The 24,595-nt window shown below is 26.5% G+C and overlaps 1 protein-coding gene across 2 annotated transcripts in view; it reads left to right on the top strand.

Annotated features, from left to right (window-relative positions):
- The first annotated feature begins 434 nt into the window (after positions 1-434).
- Positions 435-24,595, top strand: part of LOC132941889 (diuretic hormone receptor-like) — a 52,509-nt gene continuing 28,348 nt past the window's right edge. The window contains exon 1 of one of the 2 annotated variants that reach the window (XM_061010115.1): positions 435-613. The gene's annotated coding sequence lies outside the window, so the exon portion shown is untranslated. The remainder of the gene's footprint in view (positions 614-24,595) is intronic. The other variant, XM_061010114.1, reaches the window with a different exon arrangement.

The raw sequence follows: 24,595 nt of genomic DNA on the forward strand, positions 1-24,595 counted from the left end.
TAGCTTATAACTAATAAATAATAACTATAATTAAAAACTGAAATTCTGAACACAAACACAATAGAAATTATAGATGTATGCCTACTAATACTAGTGTTATAAGGTATTACGACTGTCATTTAATATCTCACGAAATTCGCTGTTTAATACTTGTTTTATTTTTCCACGTTATCTATTTATTATAATAGTTGAACGTGTGAAAAATATTACAAATTTGAAATGGCCAGCTACGGCGTTAATGTTTAGTGATTTATTATACGGAAAAATGGCAAATCGACAACGTGAATCCTGTCGAACTTGAGAACGTGAAACCGGTCGCAGTACGTTATACCAGTAAATAGCGTTTTTATTGCGAATGGTGGCAGGAGGGAGAGCCCGTTCGTCTAAAGTTAAAGAATAATTTTGAATTCAATTTGAATTGCTGATCAGTCGTATCGTGTGTACACGAGCTAGGCGGTTTCGCATTGGTTCCGTGTGGGTGTTTATTTTTCATGAAGTTCGTTTTGTAGTCATATCGCCGCACTTTAGTCCATCCAAAAAATATTTCCAGTAAGACTTTGTGGTGTTATTGAAGTTTGGGATGCGAGACACAACGATACAACGAGCAGTGTAAGTAAGACGATTAATATTATTATTATTATTTGAATGAAATCCCAGCGCTTGTATAGTAGTGTAATAATGAATATTTTTCGGGTGGGGGAGGGATTGTAATTATGAGGAATAATTTTACAATCAACTATAAAATGTTGATAAACAAACTTATGTTCACCCTGATTATAAATACAAAATTGATCACACTACACCCTAATAAAATCATCAATGTGTACCAAAGAGATGAAAAATGATAGATTTTAAAACTATAATAATAATATGATGTAGATAAGTACCTAAATCACAATTTTTAATCTGTAGATATAATATACTTTTTCTACATCTTGATAATAAAACTATACTAACAATATTTTAGTTATATTTAGGTATATATTATATATTTTTTTAATTTCATTAGAGTTCAAGAACATGTGTAGGACTATAATAAATTACCTGTGAGTGGGAACACCTTATACCAACCCCTCGAAAATACTTCACTGGACACGTAGATAGATATCATATTATGGGTATTAACTTTATAACTAGCTTAATTATATTACGTTGTAATAGTAATCACTGACGTCATTGGGTTATTAAGTTTTATTTATTGAATCGTTATTATTCTTTGGGTTAATATGGGTGTTAAGTAATCCAGGCAATACTACGGATCATGGAAATCTCATATTTTTTATAAATGGTCTGACTAAATAATTATTGTGTTACATTAATATTATAACTATGTTAAATACAAAATATAAACCTCAAGCATGAGTGGTAACCTAAAATATAGGTACCTACGATAATAAAATGTGATATTAATATCATGGCATACACATAATACACGTCATAATATACAATTGTACGTTAAGACACAAAAGTGTTTTGTTTTTTTTATGTATAGCGCATACAGGGTGATTCGCCGAGAATGCTCACACACAATTTTCTCTTTAATAATGAATTAATTCTATTTCTGATTTTTGGTATTTTTAAATATACTCAAAGACCATATTTTCAAATTCTTGAATTTTTTGTACTACTTAAGAAGTGCCCTGTGACGATACAAGCTTTTGTTTTCAAATTAAAAATCCCCCTTTTTACTGTAAATTACTTAGTGGGTATTTTTTTGAAAATTCGATTGAGTAGTTTCTTAGTTATTAAAATGGTTATAATAAGGATAATATTATAGTCCTTCAAAATAGTTTTACAAAAATATGAAATAGTCGTAAAATTGGATAATATAGTATTTATTATACATGGCTCATTTTTACAAATAATTAATGTTGATAGATTAATATTAAAGACTAAAATATTTAAATCAACCTAGCCCCCATATCTTATAAACCCATTATCGTGGACCTTTTATCATTAGAACACAAAGTTAAATAACACATAATACTAATACGAATTTCAACTCGGATGCATCAACATTTTTAGGAAAATTATCCACTGTATAATTTGCAGTTGATAAGGGGTGTTCTTATTTGAAAAACAAAACATTGTTTTTCCACATGATGTTCCTTAAGTAGTACAACCAATCTAAAGAATTTAAAAATATGTTCTTAAAGTATAATAAAAAATTCCAATAATCAGATTTTAAACAATTATTGAAGAAATAAAGGGGAGTGGACATACTTGATGAGTCATCCTATATAATTTGTAGGTAATGTTATACTTATCATTCTTTAATTATTGTTCGAAACGAGACTTAAAATTTTATCTCACATTATAAATATAATATTATTGTTGTACACAATAATTTGATCATGATACGATATGTAGCAGTGTTCAAAATAATTATAGATTTGAATTCAATATACATGGGAGATGCTAATGATTTGTCATTTAATATTATGTATTGTATTAACTATAGAAGCGCGATGCGCTTAATCATAAAAAAAAAATGCGTATAATAATATAATAGAAACTGGTTGTACTATTATTATACTAAATACTAAGTATATAGAAGGTAGATAATAATATTTACAGGTAGGTACCTAGCGAAATGAGTAAAAAAATTTCACAGAATAAAATTCCTATACAACGTGATATTCACTAGGTATTGTATATCTAAAATATTATGAGCTAACGTTCGAGTGGTAGGGGTGAAATGCAGTATAGTAGAAACGTTATGTTACCCCACTAAGATTTTGACTGGCTCAGTGAATTACCTGATGAAAAAATAAAAAATATTAAACAAAAAAATTGAATTCTTAACGTAAATAAAGCTTCATTATTACAGAACTAGTCTCAACGACTCCGGAGGAATGAAACATTAATTATGTGCCTATATTATATACTGCAGGCTATACTTACTCGTAGGTACTTCATAGAGTATTTCATCTCGTACCCACTATTAAGGCGTTAGGACACGAGTAAACAAAACCCAAATCAATTTGACGGTGTACAACTGTACAAGTTGCCATAACGACTGTTATTATTAATAAGAAATGTTTCATAGCTTGCGTATTTAACGGTTTCATACACAGCAACTAAAACAGACTCTATGACCACACACACATTAAGAGGACAAAATATCCATATTTCGGGTCTTTGTCTCGCACATGTGTAACAAGTTAAATAATTATTTACCAAATTAGTAATATTGCAGTTTTGTTTTAGTTAATTTTAGAGTGATCTTGACGATGGATATGCCTAATGTAAAGAGGAGAATATTAACCATACTCTAGAGTTGTGCTTATTTGTTTTATATTATTATTACAAGTTATAAATATTTTTTATTTAGAAACAAATATATCTTATCTACGCACATTAAGAGGACAAAATATCCATATTTCGGGTCTTAACTAGTTTTAAAATGTTAAGGCAAATGCGTAAGTGATACGCAATACACCAATATAGTAACAAATACATATTTACAACAACTGTAAATAACTCAATTTAACTTTATTGGTTACTACCATTAGGTACAACATTGTTTATGAAAAAAGATTAAATAAATAAATTATATTATATTATAATCGAAGTCTTACAAAAATATTTTAACAAAAACCAGTATTGGATTAAAATAATAACAGTTAATAAAGCAGAATATTTTATAAATAGTAGTCAACACATGTATAATTTGTTAATATTTTATTATATATAGCTTATAGATACATAGTAATTTATAATAGTAGACATAATAATTTGTTGTAAATAGATGGACCCTAAAGTTACCCAAATGTTAATAAAAACGTTGAAAATTCAGGATTTTTCTAATTTTTTTTCTGATTATTTTAAATGTAGTTAGTGGAAATTTCAAATTTTGACCTCAAATCTAAATCTAAAACTAAATCCAATTATTTATCTGAAATCACCATCAACATTGAATATCAAAGCATTTTCTCTTATAAATCATATTGTACATGTACACAAAAAATAACTTCACACACAATAAAATATATTCAATCATCACTCCGCTCAGAATCTATAATGATATACGTAATATATCCATACTTATTAATCATATTTTTATACTATGTGATCGTTTTCGAGTAGATAATTTTTATTTATGTTTACAAGTGATGAAATTACAATTTGTTTTCAACCATATTTTATTTTTCGTTGTAAATAATATGTTTCAACGTTTATCATATTAAATACTGAATTATACATTATGACTGTATGGTGTATTGTATTGGCCATTGGGCTACCTACTGGTTTTGAATATTTTACTGTCATCAATTAATTTAATATACTTATAATTACTTTAAAACATACATTAGATAACCTGTTGTATTTGATTTAATTACCAAACATTTTAAATTCATTAGTGGCCCAATTTACTCGAGGTCGTGAATAATCCAGGATACTTACCATCGTTTATATATGATTAATAATTATTTAATTATAGAAACACGATTTAGTGTAATTGTTTAAACATTTAAGTCTTAAGCACCGAATCGCGTAGTTATTATTTTGTAGTTATAAAGATGTCATACGAAAAAATAAAGTTATTAAGATTTTTAACACTTGTTAAAATAAATTAAATTTGCATTCACTTGCGTACACGCATCGATATACATAAATAAAACGTTATATTAACTATAGACTACTTACATATTAAAATAATTTGTATTATAAATATTCTTCAAATGGTATGAAAGGTAGAGTTAAATATTTAAAAACTATAATATAGTCTTTATAGGAATAATAAAAATGTAAAACATTTGAATTTGAATAAATGTTTTATTGAAGAGTAAACATGGAGTGATCATGCTTGATAAATCACTATGTATACATAATTCAATACAATATTTTAGGTAAAGTAATACTTTACATGTATTTATCATGTCACCAAGTCGTTTACACTATTGGATTCTAAATCAAATCTGTCGAAAAAATATGACGAATGTGGATATAATAATTGGATTTTAGCGTTTGACACCTGAATTCATGGTATTTTAAAATAACCACCTATGTATTTCAGTATTTGGGAATTGTTATTTGTATATTGTTATCTCTGTGACTACTGTGATATTTACGATTTTTCTATCGATGATTACTAGCAAGTGGTTTTCGACGAAGTTTATTAGTTAGGTTGGTTATACTTATATTATTGACCACACACTTACAGTACATGCATAATATTTATGTGAATTGATTAAGGATATCAACCTGGATTCCATATAGGTAACTGTATTTTACTTTGATAAAAATACACATTTCAATTGTTATTTTTTTCATTTTATCATAATTAGACAAATATCTTGCCTAGTACATGAATAAACAATATAAATGTTAAGAGGGAGAACTTTCTTGAACACCATATCTACTCTAAGTTATAGAAATTACGGATAATTAAGTTGTCGTTAATTTCTTTTAATTTTCACTCATAACATAAGTATGATTACTTCAATAAATTTCAAATTAAACGTAATTATAATATATTAAAATATATACTTAAAGATGTCCAAAGAATCAAAATTTTTTTTTTAAATTTATATTAAGGCTTTCCTAGCTAGAGTAGCTATCTAGGCCTATTTATAATATATACATACAATTTTCTTACTTATATAAGTGCGATATAAAAATACTAAGTATTAATTATTAATTAAGTTAAGAACTAGAATTTTTCTGGCTTGATGTATTCGATGTGTCAGTGATTAGTGGTAGGACATTTGATTCGGTCGTGGGGTCTTCCTCTCTTGAGACGGCGAATTTTTGGTGGGCTTTCGATTAAGTTGTAGTGGACGACGCCATTTGAGCTCGTAAGATAATGAAAGAAACTGTTTGATAGATGGTTTACAAAAGAATCAAAATAAATGTAGATATAAAATAGGATCAAAATATGATTAGAAAACTTTAAAATAATTAAGAAGGTTGAAAATATCGTGACTAGGTCATTGCAGATTAACACTGTAGGACTAGAAACCAACCATAGAGGTTAATTTTCGAATCATGATGGGTTTTCTGGGAATTATGTTCTTAAAACAACTATATATTTTCTTCTATACACATTCTAATATATTATAAAATAAATTATAAGCACTAAAAAATAAATGACGTCGATCAATAGGTAAACCAAACAATGTTCTAATCGACACAAAACTGGTTTTAATATTTGTAAGCAAGTACCAACCTAAAAAAAAATTAATTTAGAACAAAATATTTCTCGTTCTTTTATCATTATACAAATTGTCTATAATTTGTTTCATATCAATTTTTCACTAACATTTCTTTCACTATTTCAATCATCATGTACAGTGATTTTAGTTAATTCTTGATGATCTTTAAAAAAAAATCGAGCTCTGGGATCTTGTGAGTTGTGAGTATAATAATTAATACACTCATGCGTCGTATTGATTGTCGACTTAAAATTATACATTTGCAGATACAAGCAGTTTGTGAATCCTTTATATATATTATAATGATAAACAAATTGTCAAGCCCATAAATTTCCGAATATTTTTGGCTTTTTTCATATAAAATATGCCAAAACACAAAGCATTCAAGAATTTACTATAGCTATTCGTGCAAGACGTTTAGAAGTTGAAGCTTATTGCTTGCGAAGAATAATTTTCTAACTTACAGTCTATCATGTAAGACATGTGTAGATAAAATTGCTATTACATCATAAAGTGTAGGTCATAAGTTTACTATATTTGTGTGACAATATTCAACAATATTATACAATATTGATATAAAACGTGTCGGGGTCTCCGGTGCGATGCACCTATTGTACTTATGCCCGGATATCCGGCACAGTGGCCACATTTTGAAATTTTCTACTTTCGTTTAACCGTATAATGTTTTAGGTTTTAATAATTTTGTATAACATATTTAAACAACTAATTTCCTGATGCATCTGTCTTCAATATTATAATGTAATAAAATGTTTAGTTGATAAACACAATTTTACATAGAGTCTGATTAATATTTTTTAGAATATTTTATAAAAATACCTAAGACCACAAGACACCACGAGTCCATGATAATGATTTTCAGCGTTGCACGTTGTCCACCAAATATAAAGTTGAAAGTTATAATATAATATAAACACCATTAAAATATAACCAGTACAATACGAAAATAATAGATATCATTACATTAAGGTGCTACAACCCATCATATTATATGATGGGGTTTCGACGAGATTAATTTTATAGGTATTCGTTTTCCCGACACGATTTTGGAATTGATCGCAAATAATAAATATCATAGAGGTTCCTACTCGAACCAAATCAATTATCGTGTTTCGTATTCCTTTCAATGGCAGTAAATTATCATCAAACGCCGCAATGGTTCCACGATCTTAATGTATGGATATAATGAGCTTCATTATTACTTACCATTATTACTTACAAAATTCTCACTCGTGCACTTGAATTTTGATTTAACGTATATTATAGTTATAAGCGCATATAACATATACACAGAAATTATGGGAAGCGATGATTCTAATCGCCAATTCGCAATAATCTGTTCGCATAGAATTATGCATATTATGCTGCAACGGCTATAAAGCCTCGAACGATAATGATGATGATGGGGATGGTTATAGTGATGATGATGATGGTGACTATTATTATGATCAAGATAAAACTATAACGTGTTGTATTTATTATTAATAAAATAATAAATTAAGAATTTAAATTAGAATTACATACCTACAAATAACAAATATATACGACGTGTCGGATATAAAAAAGTTGATTAAAACATGTCATATTAAAATATTGTTAATTTTGTATGGTAAAAATTATTTTAAATTTTAAAAATATCAAACAATCGGGATCGGTACTATCATTTAAGTCCGCGTTCTACGTGTTCAATTTGTTACGACTTACGATCTGCTACGATCTGTAAAACTCTGAACCCGGATATAAAAACAAATACACATGATATAATAATAATAATAATAATAATAATAATATATTGCTGAGGGTACGCTGCAAAGGCCATGGGATGTGGAGACGATTAAGTCTGTCGCGTATGTACATTGTACATCGCACATTATAATACATACACAGTGTTAAATCATGTTGTGTTGACACTTAACTTCGTATACACATCTGGCACCCACTATACCCGTTTCGTGCAGCTTACACTTTAAAACATACGCATAACTATTTAAATATACTCAATGGAAATGAGTGACTGTTAACTTTTTAAATTATTTACGGATAAATAACTTTACATAAAATATAATATAAAAGACCATATATAGAAACCCGTGGTGTGGGAGAAAGATAGGACTGAGACGAAGAACAAATTAAAATTCTTCTTGATCGCAATAAGAAAGAAAACCGAATATTAACAGAAACTTTATATAAAAGGAGATGGAAATTGATCTCGAGCATACTAAGGCATGGTGACGAATTATACAGCTTAATAAATCAAAAAATAGTTGAGGGAAAAAGATCAAGAGGAACACCCTGGACGAGGTAAGTCAGCCAAACATAAAGAACGTGGGAGTTACTTTCTATATAAAGAGCTCAAAGATAATATGGCAAACAACAGGTAAATATAATGGAAAAATCATATTTTGTTGTAATTTAGTTTGTTATAAGCCAATATTCAAAATGGAAAAAAGTAAATTGACTCTCATACACATTGAATATCTCTAATTAATTTTCGGAAATGCAAAACCATGATTTTAATTTTTTTTTTTTGTACAGCTTGGTAAACCAAAATGTTTTGTATATTTTAATAATAAAATTGTGGCCCTCTCTCTATCTGGTAATAACTTTCCAAAATCATATTTCAAAAATATTGAGTAGAAAAAAAACTTTTGCTGGGGATAAATACAGCGAGACACTATATATGCATCATATTATTACATATTATTATATAGTCTGATGCGCTGGGGCGCTGGGCACAGTCGTACGTACACAAATCAACTCTCGTAACAAATCGTATTGCGCGAGCAGGTATGTAACATATTATAATAATATATTATATGGCATTAACGAATTAAATGAAAGGGTCGGAAACACCGTGCTTCTTACGGACTTTTAGGGGTAAGTTATCGTCGGCGATTTATACAGTATTAGCTATACCTGTATCTACCTACATAATATTGTGCGCGTGTACCGATGAACATCCAAACACAGACATTTTTTTTATTACGATTCGCAATTATTTTATACGACTACAAACTGCGTTCTTTGTTTTATATTATAATATACATTATATATTATTCCGCTACTCGTTTAGAAAAAACAAACCCCAACAATATTATGCGCGTGTTACGAGTTGTATTATTTTTAAATAAATAATTATCTAATTAGACGTATAGTGCTGTTGTATATATATACATATTACATATATTATTATAATAGTATGTATATTGTATACATATTATTACAATAAAATATATTTTAAACTATTAAGTCGTTCAGACTATAAGCTACGAGCATTTGAACCGTGAAAAAAAATTGAGTGTCCAATGGAATTTATTATGTATACTTTCGATTTAACAATATTCGTTTGAATTCAAATTTGATTTAAGCGCCATAATAATACTCTTCGACAAAAATCGACAACGGGTTCCCGGCTATGTGTAAGAACACGTGTACTGTACACCAACATATAATTCCTTCGCTGACATTGTATAATATGTTGGTATAAATGTATTAATGTATATTGTACACCTCCTATTAGCATTTAGCAATACTTTATAACCACCGTGGTAGCAGCATTAACATTATTCGATCGGTATTTCGGTATCAACGTGGAATCGTGGAACACATTCCATCCATTTCCGCATAAATATAGTTTGGCGTTCGTATTACGGTGCCAAACAATTATTATAATTTTCAAGTCGATAGCAATGACTTACTAGACTACTGCATTTTGAATAATAAAAATTTACAATCCTCTCAAAATGTGTAACGGTCAGCCCAACGAAGAAAATATTTACTATGGTTTCAAACAATAATTGTTTCGTGGTGAGTAAAAATAAATGTTAAGGAATATCAATAGGTAGGTAGTTACAATATTAATATTTAATCTACGACGGAATATAATATGAGCACGCTTTTTAATACTAAAATTAAATTCAATGCACCTACAAATGTAAAACTGGGGTGAAAACATCAACAACAAATTGGTCAACTTAGTATTATCATATTTATTTTTTATATGTACATTGTACATTTGTAATGATGTTCGTTTCTATTATTATAATATTTCATTGAGATGACACTACATTTTTATGTTATTTAAATTACGAAAAATGTTTTACGCTTCTTGTTTTTTATTTCAATATTTTTAACAAGTTATTGATTAGATTGAACAATGAAAAACATGCTTACAAAAACAATAGAATAACCAGGGTTATCAAATTATTCAATGTATTTTGTTCTAAAAGTTTATACAAATATTCCATAATTAGGTTACACGTTGAAAGTTAAAACCATCCGTACATACATCCCGTCTGTAATATTGACCTATTAGAAATTAGAATTGGTTTTCAGAAATAATGGTTGCTATATACTATATACTATAATTTATATGCCAAGAGTTTTGATATTTTTATTAATTTTTTTTTGCTAATGTAATATTATTCGGATGCAGTATGATATTAAAAACATTAATAATTTGATTGGTTGATATTATATTACAGAGATACTATTGATTTTTAAATAGGTACTCAAATGTTAAGTATAATTTCATTTATTATTTTTATAATATTGTTTATATCATAATATCAACATAATCATACTCAGGTGTGATATTATTATGAAAAAAAATTATCTAAAATATTATGATTATTTTTAAACTGGCTATTTTAAATTTTTAAATTCTGGATAAAGCTATATGAACGTATTGTTTTTACAGTAATGTGTTATTTTTGTGTATGAAGACACTTTTTTAGTGAAGAAAATGCTCCATTCATTAACTTTTAGAGGGTTTACTGATAGAAAATTGTATCTAGTTTGTACTTCGGTGGTTCAAGAATATAAATTTCTTAGTATTTTCAAAATAATCAGGATTAATGAAAACAATTACGATTATTTGATAAAATGTTAGGATTATTATTAAAATAATTGTTCGGTAACCATGGTAGTAATAATACAAATAATAATAACAATAATTACTAAGGTTCTGATCGATATATTCCAATAGTAATTCAGATTTGTATATTATGCATCACCATTTTAAACTACCATACTATACATACTGGTGATTTATTTTCTAAAATAAGTTAGTTACTTGATTAAAAATATTTCTTGTGCCTTGTACCTAATATAATTTTTTTCAAATTACAAAAGAAGAATATTTACCAAAACTCAAAGGTATATACGTAAATCTTACAGTTTTAATACAGCATATTTTATGAAATAAATTAGGTATTACTTTCCATTTTTATAAAAATATGTTAGGTACTTATATACTTTTTTGGGCAGTTTAAAAATATCTATTGAAATATAAACTTTTCTAATCATTCCTTTACAAGAATTAAAAGCCTTTTTTAGAACTAATAAGATGCCCCCCTGTTAAAGCCATTTAGTTTAAATGTAGTCGAACTCATAATAAAATATTTATTTCGTTAGATATTTTTTCCTTACTTTTAAATTCACAAATCGTATATTTTTAGTTATTTACAAAGAAACAATATAATATTAATATGAAAAATGTAATTTACTTAGTAAAATAACTTATAATTTTATAATACTTGTACCAGTAAGAGATTATATTTTTTTTACACAATTATAATGAACAAAGTAATAACCTGATCACAAACACTTACAAATTGTCGAAACTTCTTGACTAGTTTATATACTTCTTATTATATAGATAATAAATAATAATGATCAATATAATAATTATTTTCTTCTTGAAAATAGTATAATTTTAAATCATAATACATCAAAGTTTATACATTAATTAAAAATAATAACTCTAAAATATAACAATTCAAAAATTATATTAAAGAGGTAAATTTTCAAATAGTTTTGAATAGAACGTGAATGGTTTATATAGGTACTTACTTTATAATTATTATTATAACTTATAAGTTTAATGTTCAATTTAGTTATACTACCTGTAATCATACATTTATAATACCATACCTACTGTTGAAATAATACTCAAAACTGGTTTCACATACGTAAAGTAGGTACATGTAAGTTATAGTATTTCATTTTCACCAATTCAATATTAAGAATCAAAATTGTGTGCACAAATTAAACTTAATCTTATCATCTTAATTTAAAAAAAAATATGGAACAATATGATAAATGTTATGAAAATATACTCCCGGCCAGTTCATGATGTTTAAAAAAGATAACTGATGAGTGATGATATATAACCTTAACCTTGATAATATATTATTATCTTTAAAGTAAAAATCTATTGCAACATTTATTAAATAGTTTGAATCGTAGGTACAAACAAATAATGAAATCACATACACGAAAGGTTGTATGTAGAGAATAAGTACATACAAATATATTTTTACTAACTTATTTAACATTCAATATACATATACATAGATACCCAATTAAAAAATATTTACTACTAAAAATAAAATTAGAAAACAAATAATAATAAATAAAGTTCTAATAAAATATTACATTAATCTGAATTCAAATTTAGATTCATGTTGCTTATTAAACTCATTAAATTAGATTATAGTGTATAATATAATAAACCTAATTTTTCATTTTACAACTTCATACATAAAGCACCGAAGTATTTTCATTTAATTTTATTTATTTTAGATTCTGAGTGGAACGATGAACGTATTGATTTTACAATGATGTGTGTTTTTTTTTCTAATTTTGTCTCTTTACGCGATAAGTACCTAGTCGAAATAATGCTTTGATTTTCAACTTCAATATCTTGTTCGATGAGAAAGTGAATATCGTTGGTGCTTGGGGAGATCAAAATTCCCAATAGTTTTAAAAAGCGCCGGGAAAAACAACATACAAATTATGGAAAGACGGGAATTGAACTCTAATGATGACCATTCTAGGGTTTGGAAGTTGTTGCATTTGCACATTTTTTGTGGATTATAAGATTTATTGCTTAGTAAGCTAGAAATTAGGTTTAAGATGCTACCAAAAAAATGTTAAAAATGTATTATAGGTAGGTAGTGTATAATATTATATTTACATAATTTGAGGTTTTTAGTTTTAAGGGCATATTTCATAAAGTCTCAAATTTAAAATTGTTTAGAACATATTATTTTAATGATTAATGATACCACATTCTAAGATCCTTAGACCACATAGGCAGAAAAAATTAATTTTTATTTCTAAAGAGTATGACTGTTTTTTCAAAATATATCATTTATCGTACCGTAAATCATAAATGTCAGTTTCTTGCAAATAGCAATTTTTAAATATTTTGAAAAATTAATCGTGTGAATTAAGAAACTATGCAGTATTATGCATTAGTCGAAAATAATATGCCAACTACAGTTTATTACTTCCATTATAGATACTTTTACGGTTTATTGTAACAAGTATTTTTCGCATAATTTGTTCGTTCAAAAGTTTAGCTGTTCTGTTGCTGAAAGTTGATTTTATAATAATTATTTTTTTGTCAAAATAACAGACCAAAATTAAATTTTAGTAAAATCAAGAATACATTTAAAAGTATTATGAACTACAATTGGTGACTAAAATAATATTAGAAAAAGCTTTTTGATATTCAATATTATAAATACAATTTTTGACAATCACATAGGTAGTTACTATTAAATAGTATCACAATATTAATAAGTTTTTGAATTCAGTTTTTAAATAATATATTTTTTTAATTTTGTTGTATTTAATGTTGTATCAATTCATTAAGAACAATTTTATTCCGTGGTTTGAAATAATGCACTTATCTTATGTCAGATACATTAAATTATACGCATTTGATAAACATTCCTATCTTAAAGTGTTTAAAATGGAACATATAAATTCAAATCCTCCCAAACACTTTGTATGAATATTAGATGAATACTAAAATAATACAGCTGTTTACATTATAAATTAAAAATAATTATTGTTTGTATTTTGATGATGTAAATCATTACTATTTTATTTTAATTAATTTGAATAGAATTTTTCAATTGGATGGAGTGCGGGTAAAAGGGATTAAGTAACAATTGAGACTTTATTTTTTCACAGATTCCTGTAGATTTAGTGGTCTACATTTATTTGAATTTGGAATTTCATCATGTTACACTGGAGAGAAAAACAGTAATATTGATTATGCTATTTATATCCTATTGTCAACACTATATTATCAATACTTTATTATATTTAATGTTTATTATTTTTTATCAAAATGTTACCTCTTGTGTTCAAAATATAAAGTAATTGATGAGACTATCAAATAATGTATATTTACTTATTTAAAAAAGAAAAGGCAATTATAATTATGGCAATTAATAAGATCAATTCATTAAATTGCAAGTTGTTTCAACAATTCATCAGTAAATCGTGACCAAGAGAAAACATCTACCTATGCATTGACGTATAGCCCCATAATAATGACATATTGTCATATTTAAAGGAGAATAAGTAAAATTAAATTTACCCCAAACGAAATAAGTCAAACAATTCTAAAAGTATGTATGTATTTAAATTTGTATTATTTAATATACATTTTTGATTAAAGGATCATAATATAAAGCATTGTAGGGTCACCTCATCGAAACAAATATATTTGGGAGTCGTGGATCAAAAAAAGGTTGCGCACTACTGAATAAATGCATGAATAAATAATAGTTAACACTATATTTTAACTTTTGTATGTTCTGAATTGTTTTTAGTTTCACGAAAGTAATGTTTTTGACTTATTCCCTTTTACCCACGCACCGTCCAATTTATTGTGTGTTTCAAATTGAAAATAAAAAATACAATACAATAAAATATTTTTTTGAACAATTCTGAAGGAATTTAATACAAAATACGAAAAGAGATTACTGTTTATTTCATTTCAAACGAGTTACTGAAGAACTCTCAACATTTGGCCAAATATAGTAAGGTCCAAATTCATTTTCCCATAAAAATATTTCAATGTATAAAAATAATATACTTGGTAACTGGTAAGACATCGTGTATAAACTCTGGACATTGCGTTGATTCACTTCACTCAGATCTGAGAGCTAAGTAACAACGATAATAAAATTCTACAAAATGTGTCTATATAGTATATTTACTTTATTCAAACTTAAAATTTATAATTTTACCTATATTTAGAAATAGTTGAACTGACATTTAAATAATTAAATTTAAATATTGTTTTTGATTTTATAGTAAAACTACTGGCCCTCAATGTGTAATTTAAAAACTACAATTCTATAATAGATGTCACGTATTTGATTTGACCAAACATTGAAGATCGAACCAGATAGTATGTAACATATTCAGTCACCTCGCTCCGTTCGAATGAATTTAGTGTTTTGTTTCGTAGAGAAATTGATAGAGGTTAGGAGATTTGAGTGAGCGTGTTGTCTTTTTTAGTGCTATTAATCGTCGAGCTCTGAAGAGTAGGTCTAATGGGTTTTTACCGTTTCCATTATTTTTCTTTGAAAATAATGAGAATTTTCCAATTTGTACATGAACATTTATATTATGGCGTGGCTGTATTTTCCGATCAATAGCATATTATATATACTCTTGCGTGGCCACGTAAAACTTTTTTATTGCTGTAAAAAGTGTTGATTCAAAAGCCGAACAGAACGATATACTTTTGTATCTAACACCAAAAAACAGGTTGTTAAGTGACAAAAGAAAAAATAATAGTTCAGGGAATCAGGACTATCATGTATCAGGAGTGTTCCTATACTTAAATGCTATTTTGATTTATCGATGTCAGTTTTTTAAATCTGTATTCTCATTTTTAATATATTTATTATTTTGATTTGTATTTTAAATGTTCAAACAAGAGTGTGATAAAAAATGAAATATAAAAATATAAAAATAAAATCATGGCACTATGTTATATTACGTTATCCATAAAACTTGATAGTAATTATTATTATTTGTGGTATCCTGATAATATTATGATTCGTTTTTCTAATTATCGAACAAGTGAAATAAAATGATTAATAAAGTATACTCGTGGGTGGGAGTTGGCGGAGCCTCCCATTTTTTGTTAGCTGTAGTGAATATCTGAACCCTCTGGTATGTTTGCCAATAGCCACCAGTAATACGATATATATAATTATTATAACATATAATCATATGCACCACATCACGTGAAACTCACTGATGGACATAAATCTTTAACCTTGCTGTGACTTATATATCAGTGTTTCGTGTAGAATTTAATGTTATTATACGATATTATGATGCCTGTACTTACGGGATTGAGTACTTATTTAAGAATTCTAATCCGTAGCGACATCTCAGTTTGAAGTTCGAACAGATTATTATTTCGAACAGGAAGAACTTTAAATAATGAAAAAAAACTATTGTGGTCCTTTGCAATCCATAAAGATAAATGATAATGCTTATAATAATAATGATAATTTAATTAGTATATTAATTATTAATTATTATAATATTATATAATTGACGAGTTGTTTACCCACATTTTGGTGTTTACATGAATAGACTCGTAATTACACGTTCTAATCGAGTTTAACTGTGTAAGTATATTATGTACAATACTATAGTAAAATTATTTATGTATGGTACTATGTTACAATGATTGTAGTTGTCGTTATATTATTATTATTTTCATAATGGCACATATTCAAGTTCACGCGACAAACGCGAGTCAAAATAATCGAACCATTTAATTTATAAACAAAAATGAATAAACTAATAATTGCCAAGATGGACAAGCACTACTTATCTGTAATAATTAATATTAATATTGCATAATGTGATTTTTCTCATAAGAGTGTGTTCAATAATTGACTTGTACAAGCAGTGATAATTTAAATTTTTAAATTATTTTTTTTCACATGATTTAATGTCATTTCAAAACAGCATTTTTGAAAAAAATGTATCCAAACTAACTGATCTTTTATGGCGTTGCCCGTGACAAATTAAATAATAACAGTGGTTTAACCCTGCCTTAAACTCCGTTAAATGTAAACTACACATATTTTCAACGCACTAATTTGGGTGGTTTTTACTAAATATAAAATACAGGTTTAAAATTATAACAAATTATAATAACTATTTTATTTTCTGTAACGAATGGCAACCCTACAAAACAAAGAAAATATTCGTTTTTCGTGAGCCAACATATCAATGGCTGAGCCTCTCTTCAAAATTCGAATCCTTTGTTAGTGCACATGGTTTACATGGTGATACATGTACCATGTAAGTGTCAATACTTGTCTTGTCTGTCCGTTGATTAGTTAGTTAGGACATCTTTTTTATATGTAAAGAATACAGATATATTTTTACAACTTGTAAACTTGTTTACAGTTTTTAACTTAACTACTTTTTTGAATGATGACATATTTTTAATTTTATATTTCAAGACAGAATGTTTTTTGTAATATTTTTAGACATATCGAATTTTAAACAAGTAGTGTTATATTATTAGTTTTCACATATCAAATAAGTGTAATAGAGTGGTACTATAATACCACGCCAAATGTACCTAGTCAATTAATACACACATTCAAATTTAAATATGTACTCATAAAATTATAACTAATAAATTATACTCATTTGAAATTTTATTTTTATGTATCGATAAATTAATTTTCCTTATATAAGAGAAAAATATAAATACGTAGGTACCTATACTTTATTTTTCATAAATTTTATTGTTATTAGATTTAAACTAATTTTTTTTATACAAAAGCTACTTATGTTTTAAATTTCAAATTCTGGAAAGGAATAATTTTTTGAAGCTCTTTATGTAGGTTTCTACACTAATACATTTTATTATGATTAATTATAAATATTAAAAAATAAGATAATTTATGTCATTTTTATATAGGTATATGTACAATGTGCAAATATCACTTCTATTGATAAATTAACTCTAAAATTATTCGAACAATTTAAAAACTATGAAATGAGATAAGATACAAAATGTTATTAAAAGATAAAATAAATAAGCTAGCGTTTACGGCGATTAAATTAATAGTACCAGTTAATATGACAGTGGAGGTGAACGTGAATAATTAAAAAATATGTATAAAAGAGAGGTATAACCAAGACGAGAAAGCCGAGTAAAAAGGACGGAGTGTTCGTGTGAAAGAGAGAGCAGAATAATGCAGTGAAAATTCCTGGGATATCTCCGGTCGAAGAATCTGTAGCATTTTTATACCTTTTATTTAAACTTTAAATAATAAACTTGATAATATTTGTTCAATGATCGAAATTTGTCAGTCAAAATGTTCAGAAAAATATTATATTTTGTAACGTTTAAAAGCACAAAAATATGAAATTAAAAATATAGGAGTATTATTATAGTAGTGTAAAAAAACTAATATATAACTATTTTTCAAAAATGATGTACTTATATAATGTGTACCCAAGAGCACAATACATATATGCACTATAAAACATATTTGATAATTGAATAAGACGGTAAATTGCTTTTTCGAAGAAGTCACTTCCTATTATAACTTAATACAAATACATAGGTACATTTAATATAAAAAAAAACAAAACATTTTTTTAAACATTATAACTACTTCAAGTTATACTAATATATTTTTGTAAAAAAATCCAAAACAAGTTTCAAGAAACGAATGCTATACGATAAAAGAAAATTGCCATGAATACACATATACACATACCTATTTATATTATATTGGAATGGAATTTCAATATAATCTTGCAACCGCCAACCATATCCGGAACAATTATTTGATGTCTAGATTTCATGGTCAATTGAATTTGGTTTGTGAGTTGTACGACTTGATTTTACTAACAGGTGATATAACTTTTTTTTTAGTCGGACAACATAAGATTATCAAGGAAATGGATAACTTTAGGATGATTTATTAAAATAACTGATAACTTTTATACCCGAAGTTATCGTCGATTCAATTACAATTTTAAAAGTTTAAATGCACGCGTATGATTGTAGAAATAATGGTACGAATGAATAAAAATAATATTTAATAAAAATGTATTGCTGCAGCACCCATTGTTTTATATATATATTATTTTGAATTCCATAGTAAAAATTATATATTTAGTTCCATTGATGACAATGGAATTGATATTAATTAAGGATGATCTATGTAACGTAATTAAAGTTGAACACTAATGTCAACTGTAATCCTATAATACTATTGGTAGTAGACAATCCGAATATTTTTTAAATAATTATAAGACGTAGGAAATGAAGTTTCAGTGTTTTGCTGAGAATCAATAAAACTCAATATCAAATAAGATTACTTTGAATATTGCTCAATACGGAGTACGTACCTATATTATATTTTTTACTAACATTAAAAACAAACCGCGGTCGAAAAGTATAATAAATAATTATACGGTATGTGTAACTATTGTAAAATAAAATGGAAACTACCGGATTAATTTCCATCTTTGCAGTAAATGTGATATTATTTAGTTAAAGTTTTAAAAATAAGTATCACACGAGTCACGCAGTATTTTATACTGGTATATCTTATATTGCACGTCCCATTAAACGTAAGCACTAATCACTAAAGTAATAATGTGATATTATACGAAGGTACCTATTACTAAATTGTAACCGTCAACAAAATGCACAGGACTAAACGACAAAGAGACTTACTTATAATAATTATGGCTGAAGTATGAAATTCACAAACTCGTCCATTTTAGTTCCATTAAAAAAAAAATGGCACCAGTTTCAGTATTTGAATCGGTGTATGAGTATTGTATGATGTGGTGCGTCAACTCATCGGCCGGTGTGATCATAGTTCATAATACGGTCGTAAACACATTATTAAATAATATTATCATCATAATAAATAGTGTTATTGTTCGATTCATCGTGTACAATTTGAAGTATATTTGACGGGACGTACTACGTAGACATTATATAATAAGTATTGACAAAGCCATGGCTACAGTATTATATAGGTATTGTGTGCGTTTACCTTTCCTGATCGAACACATCTGGTTTCCGCTCAATATTATAATATCAAATCTCGATGTGTACTACGCTTGTTAAACTATATACAAAACGGAAGGTGCTGGTGCTCTATAATTTTGTATTTGGCATGTATATCGTTTCCCGGTTTCCGCGATACAAATACAATTTAATATAACGTGTTCAAGAGACGTTTTTGACTCTGATAAACTTCCCCAACCCATTTCCATACAAACTAAGAATGGATAACTCGCACCTATTATAGGACAGTGCATAGACAATGAGTAGGTACTAGGTAGGTATACGGTATACGGTACCTACTGCATCATTCAGTGAACATTTTAAAATGTTAACATCGATCGGTTGACGGCATGTCAGATTCTATGCGTAATATGCGTTACGTATGAATTTTGGACAAAATAACTATTTTTTTAATTATTGTTATATGATACGCGACAAAGAGACCATCCGTTTTTGCATACGCAACGTGACTTTTAAGTGCTTCATTCCTAATAAACGTAATAAACGTCTTGTAGAATGTCAAATCCGTACTCCAAAAATGTACACAACTTATCACTGAGTTACCTAAAAATAACTATTTTAGTGAGTGGTGAGTCAAAAAGAAAGAATGAAAATTAATGCACATTACTTCTGGTTTTCCTACTAACAAAATAATTTAGTTAGAAATAATATTATGAGCTGCTAAGTAACACGTAGACCTATCAGATATTAATAAACTATGTAAATTGTATGAATATGTATAATGTATATCATAGTACTAGGTATATCGTATATATATATACTATATACGTGGAAAATGTTCACACTTCATTTATACTTCTACAAATCAATTTTATCCAATGAATATTTTTGACACGTTAGTGATATTATAGTGTTATCACGTGAATTATGTATCAAAAATATGCCACTGACTTAGCTTGGATATTATATTAAATAATATTTAATATGTTAATACAACCTCGTATTTCAAACTTCATAATTAATTAATATAATATATTCATTTATTTTCGTATTATCTATAATGTAGACTACAATACTGAACGGTTTTTTTCTTTCGCCAACGTTGCTAGACCCGAGCGTGATCCTAACATAGTTGGAGCTCCATCCATACAAATACCAGCGAGCTTTTCCCACATAACGTAATGCCGTTCTAACATCGTCAATTACAGTTATCGATTCGAATAGAGTACCGGTATACATTTCACACTATGCCTAGTCAATTTATTATTATTATAGAATTAGTTATTTTATTTTAATTTCAGTTGCAGATTATAATAATGAAACTGTTATTATGTATCTCGCCCAATTTTTTTTACATATATCGTAGTGTAACAATTAATGGTAATTTTTAAAAATGTATTTAATTGACAAAACACTATAGAACCCGTCTACAATGACCTTGGAATGTATTACAAATAATAATGTTAACCAATTTGTTTGAAATACAAATTAAATAAAGGAAAAATTCAGTTGTTAAAAATACATAGTTAATTTAAATTATTAATCTAAGTATGTAAGTATTTAACTTATTAATAAAGTTGTTATTTTTATAAATTATTATTTATAAAACTTAGTTTATTTCATTATGTGGTCCAGGTTGTTAAAAATACATACTTAAATGTTATTTTCAATTTAATTAAAAAAACAAAAGTAACGTTCCTAGTTTATATAAGTTTGTTATAAAACCAATACAAAATAATATATAATATCACAAAAATATTATTGTAAAAATCAATAAAATTGATCAAATAGTGTTAGATAAGTCGGTATGTTGTTTTATTTCAAAAAGTATTAACAAACATTTTACAATGTAGGTATTAAGAAAATACAGGGAATTAGCGGGACTTTAATATAATGGTCGTTGTGTATAAAGTTTATAAATGATTATTTCCATTGCATCACAAAGAAATTTATTTATTCATAAAAATGTATTTCATAATCACAAAAACTTTATCAATATTTAAGTAGTATTTATATTTATACTTTTAAATGCAATATAACTTAACTTCATTGATATAATATATCATTAAAATAATATTATTTATATGAGTTTTGCAATATTTATTAAATTTATCTTCATTGTATATTTTAGATAATTTAAATTATTATACATTATTACATCATTATATCACAGTGTTTTTACCAAGATTAAATGAAGGGGTGAGGGGTGGTCCAATAACTAAAATGCTATTATTATCATAATATAAAAACAATTCTATACATAATAGTGCAAAACTAAATTATATCTACAGTATTCAAAATCAGAAAAAGTGTGGTTGAAAAAATCAAAATATTGATTTTGGTTTTTGATCAATTTACGCTTGACATAGTCTAAGGGGTAGCACCAAATAACTCACCCTCTTCGGTGAGCTACTGTTATATTTTTTTAATCGTTAGTGGAAAAATAATATTAATAATTATAATATTTTTTATATAAGTGTATAAATGCAGTGTTGTTCATATTTTAATAGTTGAATAAATTACCATAGATTTGTCTTATTTAAAATTATCTTGAACAATATTATTAGTTTTTTATAAACGATGTATGATTTATAGTTTATACTGAATAAAAAAATGTGCATTTTCAACTTTTAACTTTCAGTTAACTATACCACAATTTATAATATTCATTAATATTATATAACACGCAGTACATCATAAAATGACAACGTATCGCGAACTTGAATTACTATGTGCTAATGAAGGTCACCCAGTTTAATACTACCGATTACTGAAACTAGTTTCTAAAATATTAAATATGAAAAGATCGTTTTGTGATTAGACCTCTGGAGTAAAAAACTGAACGCTGTTCCTACAAAATAGCAATAATTAGGGAACAAGAGTTTAATAACCTTTACATTTTCTGTAATTTGTTGAAAACCTTATCTGAAATATCACTATAAAAAATTATGCTTGTAAGTTTTCTTTAAATGACTGTTTAATAACAAGTTGTCTCAACAGTTTTAACCAAAGAAATAATAACTAAATAACATTATAATAAGACTAATAATTAATGTTGTAAATTTTAATATTATTTCATGTATACAATTATCCATTGGCTATTATTTTAAGATGTATAGTATGTATATATATTTTTATATAGATAATGTACTAAATAAGTATGGTATTTGTGTTCAAAAACTTATAAAATAAACTATAATATATATTATATAATTATAATTGACAATTGTATAAGATTATTCAACCTTGTTAATTGTTAGGATCGAGAAGTTCAGTCGCTCGCAATCGGTTGAATTCGAGTCACATTGCATTCTTCAGTAAGGTCTATAATACATGGAACATAAGTCTTTGTTTATGTATACGTGATTAATAAGTAGGTACCGAATATTATGCAACTTTTTTTCTCGATCAGGTTATCCTAGTGCGAGGCCAATGACTTAAAGGTGCACAATTGTACGTAAATGTGATGAAGGTTGAAAAATAAGTTTCATAATATATCATGTGAAATGTAAACAAACAATTGGAAATATTTTACGATAAAAAAGTATGGGTACCTACGTTTACAGTTGGTTTATCAAGATAGGATTGAAAACAAAAACGTATCGCACGTTAAATAGTGATTTTCGGCATGTATATAAAAGTAAATTAAAATGCTAAATGGTATTATGAATAATTAAACAAAAAAAAAAAAACGATATGAATCTATCAATATTTAGTGCCATCGTCATTTACAATATCAAAGTAAACCAAAACATGAATTATACATATTACTTTTGTTCAAGAATTATTGTTTCAATATACCTCTTAACCCTTGAACCTTAAAGTGAAATATTTTATCCTTTATTTTAAGCTTTCATCGAAAACAAAATAAATTGTCATATTTATAATAATATATCTATAACAATATAAAAATATATGTTCTGATTGTAAAATGTGAATATTAAATGTATTCAAACAACGTATGGCATGGAATGATATTTTATAATATTAATTGCAACATCATAAATGTCATTCATTTTTGTTTAACAGTTATTACAAATTACAACATAATATGTAATAAAATACGGCAAATTTAGCGATTTAATTTATTAGATCAACAAACGAACGACACGATTATACAATTATGAATTGATTATAATTTGTAAACTTAGTATGCAATTACAAGAAAGATATACGAATATTGATCAGTTTATTTTCCACGACATCTTTTGAATTTTGTTAACATATATTATACGGTTATTATGAAACCATCTCGTTTTATTTTGCTCATTATGACAAAAAATTATGGCCATCAAAAAAAAAATTGGCTCTGATTGAGGCTCGATTAAAACCAAGCTTTCAACATCTTTAAATTTAAGTACATAATATTATGACAATATTGATAGTTAAATTATTTAATAATATGTATATTAAAAAACATTTAACAAATTTTATCCGAAATATTATACATGGAATACTGTGGATTATTGTTACTTTGTTCGTAGAAAATATTAGAAACATTAATTTAGAACGAACTATGGGAAACAGTATAAGTGCAGTATACCCATTAAAATTAGTTTCCTTAAAT

This window comes from Metopolophium dirhodum, chromosome 3 (assembly GCF_019925205.1).
Source record: "Metopolophium dirhodum isolate CAU chromosome 3, ASM1992520v1, whole genome shotgun sequence".
Classification (NCBI taxonomy): Eukaryota; Metazoa; Arthropoda; class Insecta; order Hemiptera; family Aphididae; genus Metopolophium; species Metopolophium dirhodum.